The following is a 23,747-nucleotide window of genomic DNA, read 5'->3' on the forward strand; positions in this document are numbered from 1 at the left end:
ATCCCTAACAGACTTCTATGCCAAAAATCCACAACACTTCCTCGCCTATACCCCTGACGGGGCTACTCCCTCAGGGTCTAAGGACCCGCATACCCCTGGTAAAAAACCTCGAGTTCAGGCGCCAACGCATCATTTAACGAGGATCCAGAATTAGCCACGTTGGACGTCCAAACTGGAATGGATTACTATGGGGATGACTACGGCCAAGAGGAGGAGGAGGAGGAAGATGACCCAGAAGTCTACAGAGTAGACTCCCCAGTAGACCATGAACCTCTGGTTACCGACTCTCCTGTTGACAACCAACCTCTCTTAAATGAGGTTTTATCTAGAGCGGCTGAACACTTGCGCATAGATACGCAGGGAGCACAGGAGGAGAGGGACTTTGCCGAGGAACTAGTGGGAGAAAAGAGACCTGTTGCCCAGGCCATCCCTATTCTCAAGTCAATACAAAGGAGAATAGACCCTTCCCTTCTCAATCCCAACCTCACCAGAGCAGTAAACCCCAGGATTGAAAAAATGTTCAGGGCAGCCCAATCAGACCCACTGTACATAAGGGGGCAACTGAAGCCGGACTCCCTGGTAGTGACTAATAACCGAAAGAGGTCGGGAACACCCTTATCGTCTGAAGCTCCCCCCGACAAGTAGAGCAAGAAGATCTATGGTTTGGGAAGGAAGGTAGCCTCCACTTCTGCCTACCAGGCAAGGATTGCCAACTCCACCACCCTGCTGGCGAGTTACAACTGTCATCAGTGGGAAGAAGTTGCGGCGCTCATTGACTCCACCCCAGAACCTTTAAAAAGCTGGTTGGCACAGGTTGCGTCAGAGGGAAGAGCCTTGTCCGGTTGCATCCTTCAGCCAACCTTTGATGCCGCGGATAACGCCGGCAGACTGATGGCAGAGAGCACTGTTATCAAAAGACATGCTTGGTTAAGACAATCTGGGTTTAAACCTGAAACACAAGCATCCTTAATAGATAAACCGGTGGAGCCCGATCTACTGTTTGGTAAGGCGGTAGAGTACGCCTTAAAAAATGCGAAAGACCAATACGAGACTCTCAAATCCCTGGGCCAGTTAACCAACAAACCCCCTAATCGAAGAGGGAATGGCAATTTTCGTCGCCCACGCGGCCAAAACTCAAAAAGAGGCTCCAACTATTCCCAGGGGCAGGGTACACCATGGAATAACAACCAGCAGTCTACCCAAGGTTATGGCTGGGGTAACAAGAGGGGACGTGGTAAGGGTAGAGGCAGCCCCAATAAAGGCGGCGGCACGCCTCCCGCAAAACAATGACGTTCCGTTCAGGGTCCCTTCTCACGCATCCCGAGTAGGGAGACGCATTTCCAACTTCACCCAAGTTTGGGAAGGGATCACATCAGACAGATGAGTGCTGTCCACGGTGTCCACAGGATACTGCATAGAACTGTTAGAGCGTCCCCGAAACCACCCTCCACGTCAAAGTACATTCATTAGACCACCAGAAGATCCTCCTCAAAGAGATCGCCAATCTTCTAGCAAAGGACGCGATAGAACTCGTCCTGGGACACCAGGTAAACAAGGGTATTTATTCAACTTACTTCCTTGTGCCAAAAAAAGATCTGACAATGCGCCCAGTATTGGACTTACGGCCTGCAAACAAGTATGTCAAGCCCCAAAAGTTTTGCATGACTACTCTCCAATAGGTAATCCCCCTCCTAAAAAAGGGAATTACATGGCAACATTGGACATGAAAGATGCCTATTTTCATATTTCCATGTTCCCAGCGCACAGAAGATTCTTGCACTTCAAGGTGGACAGTCAGCACTACCAGTTCAAGGTACTGCCCTTCGGTATAGCCTCGTCTCCAAGGGTATTCACCAAGGTACTGGCGGTGGCGGCGGCACACCTACGCAGGGAGGCAATCCCAGTGTACCCTTACCTGGACGACTGGCTCATCACGGGGGAGACCCCAGTAATTTGCAGATCAAATATTCAAAGAACTATCGACCTCCTCTTCGAATTGGGTTTCTACATAAACGAGAAAAAGTCAAGTATGGTTCCAAGCACCTCCAAACAGTTCCTAGCAGCTGTCCTAAACACACAAGAAGGCTTGGCCTTTCCATCAGAGGAAAGAATTCGGAATCTAATGCTGAAAATTCCGCTATATCAGGCCGGTCGCCAGATAACGGTGCGCAAAGCGATGCATTTGCTGGCCATGATGGCGTCATGTATTTACCTGGTCCCCCATGCGCGCATGCGTCCCATGCAAGAATGGTTGGTGAAACAGTGGTCTCAGGCAAGTGGTCAGTGGGACGATCTAGTGGTCGTTTCGCCAACACTTGTACAAAGTCTTCACTGGTGGACAAGAGAAAACCTGTCAAAGGGGAAACCCTTTTACGATGCTGAGGTACAGGCTGTAGTCACAACAGACGCATCCCTATCAGGGTGGGATGCACACCATCTCCACCACACAGCTCAGGGTCTCTGGTCTCACTCCGTGGCCAAGAATCGTATCAATCCGCCAGACCTTCTGGCAGTATTCGGAGTGCTTCAAGCGTTCGAGCCCTGCCTGTTGAACCTGTCAGTGCAGATCCTGACAGACAGCACAACAGCTGTTTTACCTAAACAAACGTGGAGGAACTCGTTCGCCAAATCTGTCCACGCTTGCCCAGAAAATTTGGATATGGGCACTCAGACGGAACATCTACCTATCATCTCAACATGTTCGAGGGGAGCTCAATTCTCTGGCGGACACTTTAAGCAGAGATCCCCTCCCGGAAGAACACGAATGGTGTCTACACAGAGAAATCGTAGAAGATCTCTTCTCTCAGTGGGGTTTCTCCACTATAGACCTATTCGCCACAAGCGAAAACACAGTGCCCAGGATTCGCACCCAGGTTCCCCCAACCAGACTCCCAGGGGAACGCCCTGTGGATGAACTGGTCAGGGATGTTTGTGTATGCTTTTCCACCAGCCCCTCATCACAAAGGTGGTCAACAAGATGCACAGGGAATCGATGACGCTCGTCCTAGTTGCTCCTATGTGGGCGAGGCAACCGTGGTTCCCACACTTACGCAGACTAGCGGTGTGCGAACCCATCAAACTCCCGTGCTGGTACAACCTACTGTCCCAGCACTAAGGTCAGACAGTGCATCCTCAACCCAACTCAATGAACCTGGCAGCATGGCTCCTGAGGTCATAGAGTTTGGACATCTCAATATACCTCCGAGATGTATGGACATCCTAAAAGAATCTAGGAAGCCAAACATGAGGTATTGCTACTTTGACAAATGGAAAATATTTGTTATCTGGTGCCAAAATAAGCAAATCAACCCAGTTGATTGCACTCCTTCCACTATAGTTACCTATATGCTCCACCTGCTGGACGCAGGGTTGGTATTTAATTCACTGAAGGTACACCTGGCAGCTCTGTCAGCATACACCACCTCGCATAACAAGGTATTGTGGTGGAAAGTACCAGTGGTTAAAGCCTTCATGGAAGGAGTAAAGAGACTTCACCCTCCAAATTCTCAAACACCTGACATGTAAAACTGCCTTCTTGGTAGCCATTACGTCTATAAGAAGGGTCAGTGAAATTCAGGCTCCGTCAGTGCAGGATCCTTTCTTTACTGTCCATAAAGATAAACTGGTTTTACGAACACACCGTAGGTTCTCACCTAAGTTTATTTCTAAATTCCACGTGAACCAGTCCATCGAGCTTCTGGCTTTCTTCCAAGACCCACAAAGCTCAGCTAAGGTGAAACTACACACCCTAGATGTGCGTAGGGCAGTCCTATACTATGTAAACAAAACCAGACCGCTAAGGAAAACAGACCAACTGTTTGTCTCCGTAGCTACAGGCAAAGAGGGAGATCGCGTCTCTAAAGGTGCCATCTCTAAGTGGATTATAAACTGTATCCAGCTGTGTTACTCCCTTTCTGAAAAAACTCTGCCTTTCACGCCAAGAGCCCACTCCACAAGAGGCATTGGGGCCACTCTGGCTTTCATTGCAAATGTACCCCTTGACACCATTTGCAAAGCAGCTACCTGGAGCTCTATTCACACTTTTACTCAGCACTACTTCATTGACACCCATTCCAAGACAGATACTCAAGTGGGACAAGCGGTTCTAAGACATTTATTTGCTCATGACCCTTCTCACATCCCACCTCCTTCTAACACTGCTCGCTAATCTATGCACAGCATGTGATCTAAGCAGATTCCACAAGCCTCAGAAGGGATAAATTACTCACCGTAATCGTATTTCTGATGCTTGTATCTGCTTAGATTCACATGCTACCCGCCCTTCCTCCCCTCTGAGAGAAGGCGCATGGATGCTTGTAGTCTTATTTCTATGTATCTGCTTGGATAATCTGTACTCATGCTACTCCTAATGCTACCTTATGCCAGGAAAAAATACAATCTGAGGGTCCTAGACGCGTGAGGGATCATGGGTACAGTGGACATCATACTAGGGATAGTATTACTGGCACGCCCTGTGTCGACCCCATTTTTCGAGTTTCGAAAATAAACTGTAATACTCTGCAGCTTCCACTAGATCGGCCTATGCACAGCATGTGAATCTAAGCAGATACAAGCATCAGAAATACGATTACAGTGAGTAATTATATATATTATATTCCTTTTCCAGTCAAGGAAATAAATTGGGATGTGCGCCCAAAAGCAGCAGGAAAACGCTGTGATGGCTTTCAGCAAAGAGGCATGGACACCGAAGGAGTTTCAGACACACAGATCCCTTTTATTATTAGTTTGTCACAAAACGAGGAAAAGCAAAAGAACGCCATGTTTCGCAGTGCTCACACCGCTTGATCATGTTAGGAAAATAGACCGTGTAAAGGTGACTTTAAAATAGCACAGCAGTCTCTATGGTTCCACCCCCTGATAGTGTCACATTAGCTGGAAGGGCAGACATCTTTCGATGTACAAAGGCAAGCACGATTTCAATGGTCTGTTAATATAGAAGGTTCACACAACAATACATTTAAAGCAATTTTCTCATGCAAAATAGTGAAAAAGAAAGATGTTATTTTTTTTTTCTTCACGTAAAGAAGTGCATTTCATACAAAATATGCCACAAAGGATAACCTCTGTATTGGCAGCGTCTTCTAGCAATCAAACTGCAGTACAATCAAAAGTACATTTCAACACAAATGTGGTGGCATATCGCAATATATTGATAGTCGGGCTTAATTTTGAAAAGCTTTCTCAAAAATACATATATATATTTCATAGACCAACTACATGATTTTCAAGACTAGGGCCAGCACAGGGATGTTCCTGGAACAGTCCTCCATTTTCTTGGGCACTAGCAGCAGGCAAAATGGCATGTATTGCAGAGACTAAGCAAATTGGTGGTGTCTGGATGGTTTAGAATGAACCTTAACCGCTTGGATAATACTGGCCCATCCTCCAGAAATCGTTATTCAACCTGCCAAGCCATTGCTGAAGGGGGGGGGGGGACGAATGCAAATCAGGTATAGTCCATCCAGAAACACTTGGTCACATCACCTCTGCACGAGACCACAAGCAACAGCAGGTTTGTTTTTTTACCTTTTGGGGTTGGACCAAGCCTGTATTAACTTTTCCACTTTCTGTAATGGCTTGGCAGGCTGAATAATGATGTTCTGAAGGGTTGCCCACAGTCCTGCCATAGGTAAAGATTAATTCTAAGCTTCCAGCCATCTCCTCCTTTGTTTTGGAGCAATCCATTTTTTGGGGCACCAGTATCGTGAAATGAGATTTATTAGGACCATTGCTGACATATATTGAGACCGTCCATGATTTTCTTTGGGTACAAGCAGCGTAAAGGGGCAGCACCGGTAAATAGTGTTGACATTCCTCATGATCTGCTTCGTGAGCATTAAAGTAGGGCTTCACTGGCATATTGTGTTGGGTTAGGGTTCAAATGGCTGAACTCGTTAAGGGTAAGCTGAAAATATTGTTAAAAGTATAGTGTGCCCCAAAACGGTTCATTTATAAAGATGATTTACCCCAGTGCTGGAAATGGCAAACATTTACTGGGTGGGACTCTCTCCTGCTTGGGAAAGAAGGGAGGGCAGAGTAGGGGTCGTGTGAGGCCAGGTCACGCAATACAGTGCCATCTCTCACGCAATACAGTATCTTTTCATAGAACCCCAGCCTTTCAAAAAAGCAAAGAACATTATGGGAACATAAGAATACCCACAATTTCAAATTTGAAACATGTCTAATAGTGATTTAGCTAGTGGACTCGTTTACATTAGTAACACAAAATACCTGCAAATTGCAAGACCTATATACCAATGTGGACAGCTGCTAAACAGTATGCAATGCTTTGGCTGTTTCTGCATTCGCCCTCTGTAGATAGTTTTCTGAAACAAGGGCTGAGAGAGCTTGGCTTCAGGACATATCCGGGATTTTCCTGGGCTATCCCTGAACCTGGAGACGCAGTATATGGGTGCACTCGTAGAGTCCCATGACTCCATAACACAAAAAATAGGGGTGCACTCGTAGATGCCTATGACCCCATAACATAAAACACTCATTGTATGAATACGAGCGATGTGACACCAATTTCTGGAGGTAAACGGGCCGTGTTTTATTACAGACAAGATTCCACACAATTATTCTGACAGGGACCCACCAGTCTTTGACAGCGTGCATCATCGGTTACCATGACCTTGACCTTAGGCTTTGCTGACCCGCTAGCTTCCTGATTTGATAGGCCTACTGGCTGTCTGAACAGTCCCCGGGTTAATTGCAGAAAATGCAATGTCCAGCTGGACAGCCTAATGCCCAAGCCTGGGCTGAAAGTCCACCCAATGGGCAACTGGAGGGACCACCCCCGCCACCCTCGCCTGCTTGGCCTATTGGACGCAAGTGGACCCCTCGACCCACAACCCGGGTAGCAAATTCATAGTTCCTGTTAGTTCAACATTTTGGTCATGGTTGTGTAGTCCCCATCAACAGCGCCAATGAAATGCAACATTAAAATAAAAACACAGTATAACATAGCACACTCATCTCTCCACTGCCAACAGGTGACTGAATATAGATGGGGGGGGGGGGTGGGTGAGTGGCCTAATTGTTTCCTGAAAGGTGCAAGCCAGAGACGGGAATGAGAGGATGATGCCTGGGCCTGCCTCGGTTATATACATTGCCCCCAGACGGATGCAGGTAAGCTGCCGCCACGGCCCTCTTTTCACTCCCAGAAGCCCCCAGTGAACACTTGGGCCCCTGCCATGGCCCACGAGCGGCCCCTAATGGCGCCGCTCCTGCAGGGCCAGGGCAGCGCCTCCAGATCTCTGGCAGCGCTGCAGCAACACGCATTTTGTTGGAGCCCCGCTCCAGCCCATTTCATACCCTGATTAACACAGTGTTGACACTTAGAAATGCCCTTTCCCTCTTGTCGAGATCGATCTAAGCACGTTTCATGTGGGGGGACCCTAGGAATTCCTCCTTTCCCACTACGTAATCCTCTCCCGTCTGCCCTGCTCCATGCAGCCGGCAGAAAGAGCATGTGTGCGGGGCTCATGCCTGGGGGAATTCCTTCAGAAGTGAGAGCCACCCTCTCTGTGCAGCTATTGTAGCCATCACCATCGGGCTTCCGTACCCTTCCTGTTCCGTCCCTTGCTGCGTAGCTAGCTATGTTCGCTCCATTCTTCTGCAAAGGGTCTCCTTTGTTTTCACCATAGATCAGCCATCGCTACAAGACGGGTCACTTTATGAATTGGAAAATGTGTAAGAGCGCGGAATGATTGCGTCATAGATGGGAATCTCGACCCAGCTGTAAGAATGAAAGGCACGCTTTGTGTTGCCTTGGCTCTACTGTTCTACGAAAGCCTGGCCCGTTTGCAGGATCAGTGACCCCTTGCTAAGAGCTGAAGTGGGAGCCAGGCTGGAATGATTTTTGAATGTCAGCTCCAAGAAAATGCAAATGCTGAAATGAGTGTTCCTGGCCATTCTGCTTTTATCGTGCGTTGTGTTGACTGCCGTCCATGTAGAACTGCAGCTGTTAAACTTGGGAGTACCTTGTACACCACTGCATCTGGGCTTCTCAGTCACCCTGTGCTTAACATTTGGATCCGCGGGTGTGGGGCTCTGAGGGCACCCCGTGTACAACTGCTGCTTCTGGGCCTTTGCAACAATCTGGCTTTCCTATGTGGGAGTTCCGCTATTGGGTGCCCGGCCCACCGTGTGCTTTGCATGTAGATAAGCAGAGGAAGAGCTACCTAGCTAGCTACACGACCTCTTATGCAGAATTGCAGCTGCTGAATAATTGCCATGCCATATTTGTGTAAGGGAGCACTGCTAGGTTGCTTGGGGCTGCAGAAGGTCCTATTGTAGTTTGGGTTCCTCTACAGCACCCTTTCCCCACTCGAGAGACTGATTGCTGTCAATAGAATGTAGGTTGTTAATGAGGCTGTTATTTGCGGGCCTTTCTATGTGCTGCTTGAGCGTATGTTTGAATTGCTTAGTTTTAGGGCTCCTGCAACTAACCACTTCAGTCAAAGGAGCTACAAATTAAGAGAAATGCGACACAGTTACGAAGAATGGGCATTTTCTACTTCTCATACGCTCTACACAAGTGCCCCTTTTGTCTTTAGGGTAGATGCTCGAAATTGGGGCATTTTCATCTGGTTGTGCCAGGGCAGTGTGGACCCATTTTCTATCTGGAGTGGGAACCACGATGGAGTGACTGGTGAAGGTTGGGGCAGGGGAGAAGGGGACAAAAATGTGCCGCTCCCGTTTGGCAGAGGTACAGTCACACGCCCACCCCCTAACCCCCGGACCCAATTGCAGAACTTTAGGCTCCTGGCTTCTCGCTCTTAGGCAGAGTACGGTAACTGCATGCCACCAGCACTGACCAAATCTGCCAAGTGTTCAGACCTGCTCTGGATTCTGCAAAAACTGTAATCCAATAAATATCACGTTTTAATACAGTGCTTCATGCAGGAGTAGGTCTGCTTCTAAGGCCTTTGGTGCAAGGTATTACCCAAGTTAACGGTACTCTGTTGACACAGGCAGCAATGGCAGCAATGCCACCCCTGCTACGATCTGAACTGGCCCCATTGCGAAGAAAGCAGTCTGGGGCAAGTGAGTAACGCTGATGTATCGTACTTGATGATGGACTGTGTATTTTCTAGAATGGCCATACTTTGACTGGGCTTGAACTGCTCAGGTGGACATTTGCCTTGTATGCCATTTGGTATGAAGCATTGACAAGGACGCCACACACTGGCTGCTGGCTTTTCATGTTTTGTTTGAAAGTCGAGCTAGTAGGATAGGATGCAGCTAAGACAGATTCCATCTAACCTTCCACAGAACAAATGAGGTATTTTAACGATACATTAGGAGGCCATCCTCAACATGGGGAGTTCACCCCCCCCCCGCCCCAGTTAAAGAACCCCACAATAGATCGTTTTTGTTCTACTAGCCCTGTCTGACTCCTAAAGAGCCACCTAGAGCCCTCCCCCTGTGCCACTGATGAGCCAAGACCCAGGCGGGGGTACAGAAGGAATATATATATATTTATTAAATAGGCTTAATTAATATTTGCACCAATTGATCACTCACACGCCACCTTCTTTGTCACAAAACAAAGCTTCAATACAAAACCTCCCTCATTTCTCATGTATATGGAACAGAGGCTAAATAAACCGTTCAAACCCCCTGTCCCACGAACCCCTTTATGTTAAAAATTAAACAATACCTTAGAACATTACAAGATCATTACAAGATTTGCATTACTTGATGAGGTTTAGATTTAAATCCAAGGCAACATTTTTCTGTTTTCAAAAGATATTTCACACATGCAGCACTGTGTATGTATAGTTCCCCTGTACATTTGAAAATGCCAGCAGTTTTTAAAGCACAACAGACTTTTGATAATATTTTGGATTGATAGAACCCTTCTTCCTTCACCCCAAAACAATACAACATTTTTCTTCTACCAGAGTCACTTTCTCGCTCTCGGGGCACAGTGTGCATTTTTCAATTAGGAAATACACCTGGTTTCATTTAACAAAGCACTTCTCTACCTAGCATCAACAACACAGACTTCAGTTGCAATCGGCACCCCTCTTCTTAAAGGCCAGGTCTGGGGAGTGGTGACAGTTAGGAATTTCGTTTTTACACAAGGACATCCCTTCCCTTTAGGGAAGTTTGGGGTTGACAAGAAAAATGGGTGTACCCAATAACATTAAGACTGCAGTTTTTAAAGTACACTGGGAATTAAATGTGTTAATTTGTTAACAAAATCTCCCTGTGGTATTATATAGGGGAATTAATTAAATTATTATTTAGAAAATGTACTAAGGATCTACTGCCATACCCCCACCAATTAACTGAAGGGGAACATAGGAAATTAAATCTCCCCACTTGGTTCTGCTGGACAAGCTACTTATATTGGAAATGTCTGTTTTTGGTGCCCAGGAAAGGCATCAAGACTTAATGCTCAGGGGAACACAGGGGTCTAGTCAAACAGCTTCTCCTAGTTCAGTCATCCGTCTCCTGCCTCCCCCCTTGACCCCCCCCCTTCTCTTGAGCTCTCCTTGGTCCTAGGCCCAGTCAGCTTTTAGTCTTTCCCAATTGCTGCCTTCCAGGCAAGGTTAATCCTGCAACCATTTTCTCATTCCACCTGGATGGTATCGGGCAACATGCTCCCAGATGATTTTTTGGCAGTTCTCCTCTTTCCTTTTTTTTACCCTCTAAACCACACCTCTGCAATATTAAAATCAGGAGGTGTTGGCTTATTAGCCCCAAATTTTCAATAGACCGCTACGGTTCACTCCTTCCCCAAGGCCCAGTCCCTCTCAGTGGATAGGCCCACCAGAGTTATGAAGTTGAATTGATGGGAAGGATGGACCCACCCACCAGAGTCTTCATCATACACTTTTAAAATGTTCACTTTACCATTGGCGTAGCATCTGTGATCTCTAAATTCTTGTCACATTTGTGAAGGGTAGTGGATTAATTGCAGCTAATAGGCTGCACCTGGTAAAATATAAACTTAATGTGTGCCACTTGATTTGTAAGAAATATACTAATGCTGCAGTCCAGGGACTTACTCTGCTGGATCACGTTGCAGCTGTTAAATGGGAGTAACGTTGATTCCAATTGCCCTCTGCTTTATTGACCAGCCTGTCCTAGAAGTTCAGTTTGAAGACCACACATTGCGAATTTGGAATGATTGACGTTTTCATGAGTGCACTATACCACGCTTGGCTGCTGCAGAATCGGATTTATAGACCTGTAAATAAGTCCTTGGCGAAGGCAATAGTTTAGCCTTTTGGCATGAGTTATCTGTGCAAAGGGTGATGATATTTTTTTTTATTCATAGAACAGGTAATGCTAATGGTAACATGCTATTAATGTTGGGATAATTTGTAGACAATTCTGATATATTATAATTAAGTTAAACATTTATGTAAATGGGGGAACACGACTGCCTGTCAAAGCCAGAACGGTTGACTTTGACAGTGCTGGTTGTTCTTTTTATCTTGGCCTTGCGAGTTCCTCTGTGTGTGCTTAGTCCCTGAAGCACTGTTTGCAGAGGCCTGACCATCTTATGTTACTGAACGATGTAGGAAATTAAGACTTGGGCGAGCTGTTGTGTGCTCCAATTAATCACGCCAGTGTGGAGGAGGCATGACTGTGTGCAGGGGTGCCGACTTATGAATTTCCCGGGGGGGGGGGGGGGGGGCCGCCCAAATACAGGAAGTGACATCACTGGCAGTTATATGACCACAAATTTACATGTAATCGCCAACTTGGTGCAACGGCGCGCGGGGTGGGCGGGTGTTGGCGCGTGCAGAGCGCGTGCAAAGTTCCTAAATTCAGATTGCAGAGTAGTGACCGACTGAACCTCAATCGGCTCTTCCTGCGCATCAAATGGATGATGAACCATCTTCTCTGCCAGAAAAGTCTGCATCACCCAGTCATTAATGCCAGCATTTACTTCAGGGAAGTATTCATCAAAGCTGGACCTTAATGTTGCTAGGTGGCTTGCCCAGCTCCAAATGTTCTTTTGCAAAGGTCTTGCTTCCTCTTGAAGGCAAATACTTTTTTATTCATTCTTTCCTCTGTGTTCCCATGTCCACATGAATGCCCCCAAAGGTGGGATTGGGAGTTTCTGGGGTGGTGAGTTCCAGTGGTCTTAGTTTGCTTTATAAAATACACAAATCACATAGTAGGTCAACCAGACAATGTATCATTGTGTACAGCTTAAAGGGGGCCACCTGACCCAAAGCAGCACACTAGGAGATGTATTTTGGAACAATCAACATTGTAAACACACCTCTAGTTTAGATTGTAAAGAGTGCTTGTGCTGCAATTACAAGCACCCAGTTAATAAAGTCCAGACTTAAAACACTTGATAAAGGTAAATGAGGTCTGACTGGCAACACTGGTAATACCGTATAGAGCCACATTATCGCACCGCCCAACTATGAGTTTGAGGGCAAAGGTGGAGGAAAATCCTCCAGCAAGAAGCTGGAGATATTTCCTCCACCATACCGCCCAAAATAGAACAATTTGGGATATTACCACCAGCAAAATTACTACCAGCAGTAATACTGCTGAAATCCACCATGGAGTCCTATGGACTCCAATTAATGGGGACTAACACTGCCTACCACCACTTGTAATCCGGCAGTAATACCGCCAGACCAAGTGGCAGTAATGGCAGTACAGTTTGGTGGTATCTCGGCAGATTTACAGGCCACACAGAAACATCACCTCTCTCCATGTTGTCTTATTGTAAAGTGGATTACCAGGTTTCAGACCTGTAAGATACCCCTGACTCCTCAAGTGACTCAGACCCCCACCATTCCATCCTACATAAACTTGATGCCCCCAGGCTGTTCTTCTAGTCTACTTTTATTCTACCCATCTAGAACCAGGAACGTCATACTCCTGTTACTTTCATGGATTATTTTACTTCCTGTTTCTTAAAGCCAGGGGTCTTAACATGTGGCTCTCCAGATGTTTTGGACTACGACTCCTATAATCCATCACCATTGACTATGCTGGCTGGGGCTGATGAGCATTGTAGTCCAACACATCTGCATAGCTAAAGGTTGCAGAACCCGGCATCCAAGCAGAGGCCTGGAACTCCATACTGCCACAAGCACCTTATCATTTGACTATGGCTCTGAAATAGAGACTTTATGCCGGCCCTTTACCCACAAACGCTGGTTGTTAATATTATACCTTGGAGCTGCACGCGTTAATAGCATTAGTGCAAGAAACGTTCAGGACGGGCAGTAAACCTGTGGGGTCTTATGCGTCCTATGAGTTCACAGGGTTTGGTTGACCAGGGAATAGCACACGAGGCATGGAGTTGGGACAGGATGGCAGGTTAGCTGCTGGCAACCTTTCAGGTGGCAACCGTAAACCCATGAAGAGGTAGCAGAGATGTGCAGTGCTTCTTCTTCCCCCCCCCTCCCTGATTCTCGGATTTGTCAGAGCTACATTTTCAAAGCCTCTCTCTGAATGGAGCACGAGTGCATTCATCTCTCAGTTGACTCACACAGTTATTGTTCTGTCTGCGTCTTTCGTTTTTTATAAAACAGCACCCAAGGTTGGTGGCTCTCAGGGGGTAGGGAGCCTGGGACGCTCCAAGGACAATGAACTGGCAGCCAGGGGGGTTTGGCAATGCACTACTTTTGTAAACAAAATGAACCCCCAAAAAATCTTTTTTTTGTGACTGCACCAGTAAATCATCAAGAATCGATGACTGGGAGAGAGGCTGCAGGAGAGCGATTTCCCCCTAATTTGTATGGTACAGTAGCACAGATAGGAGAGAAAGGTTGGTTGGCTCTTGACTTATATCTACCTGTTCAGTAGCACACCTGGGTGTGGGTAGTTGAACTGGCTTTGGGGTCCCCGTTTCTCTGTGATAGCATACTCTTGAAGGCATACTTTTTAATGAACATTTAATTGCAACTGCATGTGTATACCAAGTGCTTAATTTTTAAAACAGTCGGTGCCTGTGCCCAAATAGGTTCTAGCACTTCTGTGACACTTGGGCAGTTCCACACCACTGCTGCCACCCAGGGTCGGACTGGGACAAGAAATGGGCCCGTTCACCCCAAAAAAAGTGGCCCACCCCTCGCCTCACGACACTTGACCTCTATCACCGGAAGTGATGTCATTTGACCCCACACCAAAGTGACATCCCAGGAAGCGATGAAACACAACCTTTCACCCCTTGACAAAATAGGAAGTGGCATCAAATAACATTGTTCGTAAGTAAACTACACTATGAAAAATATGGTTATGATTTCACTAAGGCGATATAAATTTCACACAAGAATGGATCACCATACCTATCATTAATATCTGTGTGTTTAGATCCATATTGTCAAAATACTGTGACTCCAAGCAGACGTCCAAGGCCACATGATATGGTATTATATAGCACTTACCCTTAAGCTCTTTTTTATAGAACAAATATGCATACAATATCACCCAACCTGTGTTGGTACTTATATCGACCCAAGAAGGATTAAAGGTTTTTGAAGAATAAAAAATGAAAAAAGAAATTTGAAAAAAATGAATTTTTCCCGATTTTTTTTTTTTTTTTTTTTTTTTTTTTTTTTTTTTTTTTTTTTTTTTTTTCAAACCGGCCCAAGCATGGCCTGAAACCGGTCCTTACTCCCCAGGGACTATTTCGGCCCGGCCAGGGGCCAATCCGACCCTGCTGCCACCACCCATAGTGCAACAGAGGCCAGGCCTTTGTGGGGTCTCAGGCTCCATTAGGAGCCTATTCATGAAGACAAAAAAAGCACACCCATTCTTTTGCAGTGATGACCATCATCGAGGCAAAAGAGGGTGTGCGCTTTTTCTTTTGTCTTCATAAATAGGCTCCTAATGGAGCCTAAGACCTCACAAAGGCCCGGCCCCTGTCCCACTAAGCATGTGTGGCAGGGGCCATAGATCGGGCTGCTGCTTGTTAATGAAGACCCTTTGGTCATTTATCTTTTTTTTTTTCTTTTCAAACTGTGGATGCGCGCCCCCCTGGGCATGAGGCTGCGCCCCACAGTTTGAATACTGCTGGGCCTAAGCCCTCCCCTCCAGGACCATGCACCAATGAGTCCTAGAGTGGAGGGCTTAATCTCACGTTTTCGCGATTATACCCGGCCGGAGAAAAGAGATGCAGTATCGTTGGAAAGGGCCATCGATGCTGCATATCTTCTCTGGGGGGGGGGGGGTGGTTGCCCCAACTTGATTTTGCGGGGGGGGGCTAGGGCCCCATAGCTCCCCCGTAATCGGCGCCCCTGACTGTCTGGAGGCCCTCCGAGCCAGCCCCACCCAGACACCCTAGATAATTGCCTAGCCTTGTGTCTTTCTGCCCAGTGACCCTTTGCTGAGAGATGACTTCCTGCCACTGGAGTTTCCAAGCGTCGGAAGCAAGAGCTCGTTTCCAGCCCAGGGTGATGATGGCCTTGTTTGACTTCAACCCCTGTAGGAAGCTGCTGATACAAACTTGTGAGACCTTAACATGATTAATCGCCTGAGTATTGTTTGATTAAAGCCTTTCTTAAGTGCTATGAGGACACTTCCGGTCTGTAAGTGCACGCAAAAACCAGCAACCTGCCTCATCACCCGCAAATTCTTTATTTATAATTTCCTATTCAGTTTGTTAACAAAAGGGTTTGCGGGTCTTCTGGTAGAGCCGTGAAAGCTGTGCTCGCTCCACCTAAAGTGTAGGGAGAACTGCCTGTATGTTTTAGCGGGCAATGTTGCCACCTAAGCGTCTTCCTGACCGGCAAAGGGACAGTTCGGGTTGAGACTACCGGTTGCTGTGAAAATATTAAAGTAAGTTTTCGCTTTAAGTGCTCTGGTTATTTATGGGTCGTTGACTCGCAGAGAGAATTTCAAAGAAGGCTGTGCCGCCAATATGAAATGTTGTTGCTGGTCGCTGCTTTGTTTTGTAAAAACGAGTGTTCTTTCCCTCACTGTATGTCAATCTGCTTACTGTGCAAAGGGCGTTCTTTCCCATAAACTTGCTGGGATTCGTTACTCTGGTTTGGGGAACTGAATTATTAATGGGGTCTATATAACAGGCCTCACGCACACACATACGTTTAATATTCCAAATGACCTCAGTTGCGTTACAGGTTTAGCATGATTACCGACATTTTTGACAGGCATTTAGAGTTCTTGTCATTGTGAAGTGCCAGGGTCGACGAGAAAACGGCGACTGCAGATGCAATCAGTATTGTTATTGGCACATTGGGTGTGCATTTTAGCGAATAACGCTATATTTGCCAAAAACTACGCAAAGCTCATGTGCCTGGACGATTATTGAAATGTGGATGAAACAAATAGCATCCTTTTTTAGTTTTGGCTATCAAGAGATGTTTAAGTGCCACCTATAAGCAAAAACTATTTAATTGGAGTACACGTAGGAAGTCGATGACATGTGAGCACGGACACCCAGGTTGATTTACCGACAACATCAGTCTTTGGCCTGCCAATTCTATATCAAAGTAGCCCACTGAGAGGTAACTGCTTCATTGTGGCTGTAAATGCAATACTGCTGTAATAAACCTGTCTTATTTAAGTGTGCCTTCAGCCGTATAATTTTAGATTTGTTTCTTGCACCAACGTTCTGTTGAAAACCAAGCTTTGACAAAGCCAACAGTTTTGGCTTGCGACATTTATTTATTTTGTTTTAATGTGATACTGTTTTATATAAAACTTTGCACATAAGCAAAATACAATTAATCAACATTTTTCTCTTTCATTTACCTTCGAATTAAAAGAATATCAGTGAGAAAAAGAGAAGAAATTAACAATAGACAATAAATAACTAAATGTTAAGATAGTAGTAGACATGGTGGATAGACATAGTAAAACCGAAATGCAATAGAGGAACAACTTAGAGAATCATCAGTGTGATAACTTGAAAACTACATATCTGATGGTAGTCTCCACAATTTGTCAACCCAATGAGTATCATTTCATTTGTAATGTGTAAACATTGACCATCACTTATTTGCAGGATTATTATTAATTATTATTTCTTCGACCAAGTGTTAACTCCGAATTTAAGTTCATAATTTTGTCAGCGTCCTTACAGACTCTGAATAGTGACATTTGTAGCTTGTCCTTTTCCGTGATGTAGTCAATATTATGCACGTGTATCCACTAGTTACTTGTAAGCACGTATGTCTCGCTGTTTCTGTTGTAGAACGATGGTTGCATAGCCTACAGGATCTGTCCACTTTAGGTATAGATCTTTCGGTTCCTAAAGTCAGAGTAGGTAGGTGATTAATTTGTAATAACAAAATAAATCGCCTAAGATGTTCCGATGGACAGAGTTTCAGGTATTTTTGTGCTTTTTTATGGGTAAATAGGACATGAGACACAAACTGATAGCTTTTTAGACTTGCTAAGTGTGTGTAATTCTTCTTCCAATCCCATAGTTTGTCGTTTTTATATATATATATATGGCTCCCTTGGCTGGCTTCCATTTCACTCCCAACTTAAATTTCACTTTCTCTGCCTAGTCTTTAAATCTTTCCATGGTCTTGCTCCCCCTTATCTCTCCTCCCTCCTCTTTCTACGCTCCCTCCCGCTCCCTTTGTTCTGCTGACCACTTTCTTCTCACCGTACCTCTGCCCCTTGTGCCCCCTCCCTTTTCCGCTCCTTCCAGCTCCTAGCCCACCTGCACTGGAACTCCCTACCTCTCTCAATCTGCTCTATTCCTACCTTCTCGTCATTCCGCACCTCCCTTAAATCTCTACTTCTCCATTCCCTACCTTGAAACCCCAACCCCTTCTTGCTTCCCCTCCTTCCTTTATCTTCTCCCCTTGATTATCTCCCTCCCCTCCACCCCACCCTTTTCCTCCTCACCCATCCCTCTGTCCTACTGCACCACCCTCCCCATTCCCTTCAGTTTAATTGCTCTTCTTACTGTTTTGTTAGACTGATTCATAATTGTAATTGCTTCTACCGTTATATTGTTTTATGTATCAAGTTGTTCAATAGTGCAGCGTTTTGGTGTAAAGCGCTATATAAACAAATACAAATATGGTATTTTATATACTCGAAATCCTCACCCCAAAGAAGTGTCTAGCTCATTGACTCGAACAGGCTATCCATTTCTACTGCTAGCCTAGATTGCATACCACCAGTCAATGCCTCCTTAAGGGATTTGAGTAGGGCAGTATTAGGGCAGCTACAAATTTTAAGATACAATTCTGCCCTTTTCCCCAGGACAATCGCTTTCAACGACGGGATTCCCAATTCTAGCTTGAGGATAGCCATGGGGATGCATTGTGGAAGACCCGGCAGCTTCCTCCAGACTTTCCCTTCTATGATCTGTAGCCACTCAAGGTTCATAGTGATCAATGATTCCAGACCATATGTTATCATGGGGATAAGACATTGCACGTATAGATGATGCGCTCCCCAGATGGAGTAGCCGCTCTGATTTTGCATGAACTTATAAATCATAGCAGTTAGTTGTGCTGCTTTCACCTTGCTCTGTTGAATACATTGCTCGTAATTGCCCTTGCTTTCGAATTCCACTCCCAGATATTTATAGGAGTGTGAATACCCGATTTCTACTGTTTCCAAAAGCATACGTGGATGAACAACCCTCCCAGCGGTGAACAATATTAGTTAAGTTTTACTGTGATTTATGACCAGTTCATTTACTTCTGCATACTTCCAGAGTTGTGTTGCCGACCTTAATAGGCCACTAAATGTGTGGTCAAAAAGCACAATATCGTCCGCATATGCCATGATAACGCACTTTGAGGTGCCAACGCTAGTGGGGCAATTGTGAATGCCCGATATAAATTTTGGGATCTCTGAAACAAAGAGGTTGTAGAGCAGGGGAGCCATTGTGCATCCCAGCTTTACACCTCGATTTTGTCTTCTCAGGTTAGTGCTAGTCTCTTTATAATCAAGTTTAAGTTAAACAGAGGTGTTAGTATGGAGGAGTTTCAGATAATCAATTCCTCGGGGCAATTCATGATGCGCAATTTGTGCAATAACTTTTCCCTGTTTACTAGATCAAAAGCTGATCTGAAATCAATATATAATGCACATAATGGGGGGGCTGTTTGGTTTCAGAGCATTACTCCTTCGAAAGTCCATTATCAGATTGTGGGACGTAGAGTATCCGGTTCTGAAGCCACTCTGGAAACAGTCCAGGATCCCAGCACTGTCTGCCCATGCTTGAAGTTCTTTTAGTAGAAAGGATGCAAATATTTTCCCAGTGCAGTCAAGCATGGACACCAAGCGATAATTTCCCGGGTCTGATTTATTCACCTTTTTGTAGACAGGAACTAATATGGCTGTTTGCCATGTTGCTGGGATTCTGCGTCTCTTAATACTTTATCAATTAAGATCTTCATTAGACTTGCCCAGAATGTGGGGTTGCCTTTCATGACCATGTTAGATAGCCCATTAGGCCCCAGAGCCCTAGAGGATTTCAGTTTACTGATATTGACTAGAAGCTCATCATAAGAGACTGCGAACGGTCCGATGGGCCGAACTCCCTTCATAATTTCCCCCTTCTGAGCAATATCTGGCCCATTCCGATCTTCCAGAAACGTAGTCAAGTATGTTGCACCAATTGGGTTGATCAGGGGTTTCTTCCGATTTCCCCGGGCTTCCCCCAAGAGTGCCCAAATATTACAAGTGTTTTTGGTGCATAGGGTGTGGACTGTATTCTGCCATCTTTCTAGCTTTTTCTTCCTCTTCCATATTTTAATCCACTGTCTATATTTGTTTAAGAGCCCTAATGTTACTATGGATTAGAATCAGAGAGCAACATTTCGCTCTGATTTCACGAATTCCCCTTCTCAGTTTGCGCTTGGCATCTCTAATTTCTTTGTGATAGATCTCATCCTTAGTCTGATCTTTGACGACTAGAGGGACACGGGTAGTAGCATATTTACCCACAAATACAGTGATCCACCCTTATAGGTGTTGGGCATTTGCCAAGCACTAATATCATATGCCCAAATACACACAACATTTTCAGCTGTCTGACCATTTTTTAGTTCTCAACTCAATCCTCTGCTCTGCTTCCACCATTCTTCCTCCTTTACCCCCTTCTTCTGTTCCTTTTTCTCCCTCCTTGCTCCCAGTCTCCTCATCGTCACATAATCTTTGAGTTGTTTCCGACCCAACCTTATCTTTCTCTGCTCATATTTCCTTTGTTGCACGCTCCTGTCGCCATCTATGTAATGTCAGGCATGCCGTTCTGTACTCTTTCCATTGCACTAAAACCCTGCCTTTTCTACTGTTCATCACTTCTTCAAGGCCTTACCAACTTGCACCCCTAAGATCGATTTACAAATCCTGTATCAGATTTCTCTTTCAACTCTGTTCATGGTTCTATTGCTCCTGTTCATCTAGCCATTCAGTGGCAAGCTTTTGAATCTTGTCTGCTTCACTTTCTATGCCTGGTTTTCAAAAGACTTCATGGTATGGCACCTCTATATTTCCTCCCTTTTTTATTTATTTATATTTGTAAAGCGCCTGGCAGCCCGGAGGCATCGTGGCGCTGTTTCAAGAATGTGACTTGGTTTCAGGGGTTGGGATGGCATAAATTATACATTAACAGGCAGTGTTGCAATGAACATAGGTTACACATTTTTAAAGACAGGTGTTATTTGCTGCTGTGAAGGAGTACTTGGTTACCTGAACGCTTGCTCCTGTGTTTTCCTGGCTATCCCCCAAAGCAGCACTGCGAGCGCTGCTCTTGCTGCCTGGCCACTTCCTTAAGGGGGCGGAGCTTAGCTGCAACACGTGACGTATCACGTGACTTTTACCAACTTGAAATTGCCGGCCCAGCCACCCTTGCGGCGCTCAGCCCTGGAGGCAGTAAGGGCTGATGCTGCTGTTTTGCTGTTTGGCTGTGACCTGTGACTGTGCCCATGCAATAGCCTTGTGAGTATCATAGACTGTGGCTATAAGTTTCTACTCCTTTTGTGTGAGCTCTAATCAGTACTCAGGGTAAGGGGGGAGAGACGGACTCTGGCAGCTCCTCAAGCTGTCGGGCATTCCTTACCCTGATACTGAGTGCAGCCTCAGTCGTCTCTTGATTTCCTGGAATGATTAGCCAGCCTATGACTTTTAATATTACATTTTAGGGGCCTATTTTTTGGATACATTTCTTATTTTGAGTTTAACTAAGGACCCTTATTATTCTGTGTTTTACATTTAATCTGTATTTGAGTTACTGTTACGTGTCTTTTTGCCGTTTTCCTTATTCGGTGCATTTTTAGAATTACTGTTTGTTACTCCATTGCACTTAGTATTTGTGACCTCTTCTCTCTGTGATATTCAAACATTAATGTATAACCTCTAGCATCAAAGTATTCTCTGAGTCACCTTGCTGTCTTTCTTCCAGTTCTCTGCCTTTTACTCCTTCAGGCACTCTTTGATTGGATGACACGCAAGGGACTCGGGAGCCAGGCCACTGTGGAGGCTTCTTTTGATTCTACCCTTCCTCCTGAGGGGGTTCCTGTCCCTACTTGGTTAGACTCTACTCCATCTATGATCCCTATTACTACCCCTCCGGGTAAGCCACAACTTACATTAGCAGAGAACCCCCTGGTCAGCTCTCTACAAAAAAGTGTGGCCCAAGCCCAAATCCATTCAAACGATGGGTCTGCTTTACTCAATTTGATGGGTATCTTTCCTCGTACCCCAATCAATAATAGCTGTATCTTTTTCGGAAAACAAGATATCTCCATAAATGCACAGGAAGAACGATTAGCAGCTACTATAGCTTTGAATTTGGAGGAAGATGGCTTCCGATCTAGGGCACGGGAGGGTATGGAGCATTTGAATAATAGTATGGTGAACAATATACACCCAACCCCCGCCCACTTGCAACCTAGGTTGTCACTGCCTATACCAATGATGGATGCCCCTGTCGGGAACTCCATAGAACCTCCTGTTCTATGTAAAGAGGTGATTGTTCTACAATCCCCCCTATTGGAGGACTATAGGAACCCTGGTGGTCCTTCTGTCCAGTTAACACCGGAGGTACCCTCCTCTTATGGGGAGGCCAATTACACTTCCTCTATTCATGTTAATCTTTCTGCTAACTCTGTACCTGCTCCTCTTACCTCGATAATGAAACCCACTGTTTTCAAAACTCCACTCACAAAATCTTTTCTTCATACACCCAAAACAAAACCTACTATGGGTAAACCTATTCAAGGGAAAAAAATCTCCAATTTCTTTGGTAAAAGGACTGCCACTAGTACTCTTATTAAACCTTCACTTTCAGTCCTAACAGTGGCCTCCTTGGATCTTACGCATCTTGAGATTGTAGCAATGAAATTGGAGACTGAAGATCTTGCTGATAACGATATCGATGATATTAGTATTATAGCATGTGCATACAAGGCAATAGCTGAGTCACTTGGAATTTAATTCCATTAATACTAATAATGTAACCCAGCAAACTTGTGATGCCTCCTATTTGGGTTCCCCTTCAGAACTCACAAATTTTATTGAGGAGTACACAGAGAAGCAACAATGGCTTAGTGAAAGGGGTTTACTCCCAGATATACAAAAGGATCATGTAAGTGAGTCGTTCGTACATCATACCCTTAAAGAGGCAGATGATAGAATAAAATTAACTCAACCTACATTATCTGCACTTAATATGGTTCTCAGCTTGTTTGTGAGTTTGTATGATAACATTTTGTCAGAGGTTAGATCTCACTCTCTCCTCCTCTCGGAAATCTATTCTAGGCTAGAAGGTCTAGATAGATTTGAAGAGTTGGTTAAAATTATTAAGGAAGATAACCCCTCTATAATAAAAACAATGCCCAGATCCTACTCCTCATAGGCAACCTTATATGGAAGGGTCTCTGGTTAATAAAGTCCCTAATGTGGAGAAAGACAGTACTCCGGGGGTCGTTTTTAATATGCTTCAAATCAATACTGTCCCTCCTTGCTCGGACAGAGGCTCTGCTGACCAATCTTTTTTAATCCCCCTGTCGATCCCTGAGGGCGTTGTAGTGTATCCTCCCCCGGATGCTAAACTTTGTGTCACTCTATAAAAGTGATTACTAATTCTTTAGTGGAAAAAGACCAAGATGGGTCGACTCCTAATCTCCCTGACTCCACTCCTCAGGGACCCTATGGTAAATCTATTACATCGGAAGCGGCTGAACCACCTAAAGGAGACGCTGCTGCCCCCCTTCCAGTTTCTATATTAGACCTTCCCTTGGAGAAGCCTCTTGACTGTATCAATCTCACTAAGGAAACAGCACCCTTAAAGGGCTTGGTTCATATAGGTAATAAAAAACATATCCAACAAACAAAGAACTCAAAATCAGAAGAACTTGGAAAATAAAAATATGAATTGTTTCTCTAACAAATTCTTTAAAAATCTGTTCATGGCATGTGCTCCTTTGGGTGTTACAACTTCTTCCCCCCTGAAGAGGGTTCAGACTCAGGGGGAATCAACAATAACTGATACTGCTACTTTAAATGCGGTTGTTGTCAACGTCGGCTCTACCTCGGTTTCGACCATTCCGGCTGTTTCCGGTCAGCCTGGAGCTCTGCCTGGGAATTCTATGTCAAAGGATATTATTCCCTCTGCGGAGGTGGGCAATATAATCCAGGGGGAGGAAACTCATGATATATGCCAACCTAAGATAATTATTCAACCAGAGTCTTTAAATAACATTGCTCCAGGTATTATGAATACACAAATCATAGGTAATCCATTGCCACCTGATTTGATTGTAGATCCTTTAATTACTATAGATAACTCC

The 23,747-nt window shown here is 45.2% G+C and overlaps 1 protein-coding gene across 2 annotated transcripts in view; it reads left to right on the forward strand.

The window, feature by feature from the left end:
* VCL (vinculin) overlaps nt 1-23,747 on the forward strand; it is a 751,821-nt gene that overhangs the window by 88,993 nt on the left and 639,081 nt on the right. The window lies entirely within an intron of this gene.

This window comes from Ambystoma mexicanum, chromosome 8 (genome assembly GCF_040938575.1).
Source record: "Ambystoma mexicanum isolate Mex_15411 chromosome 8, UKY_AmexF1_1, whole genome shotgun sequence".
Lineage (NCBI taxonomy): Eukaryota > Metazoa > Chordata > Amphibia > Caudata > Ambystomatidae > Ambystoma > Ambystoma mexicanum.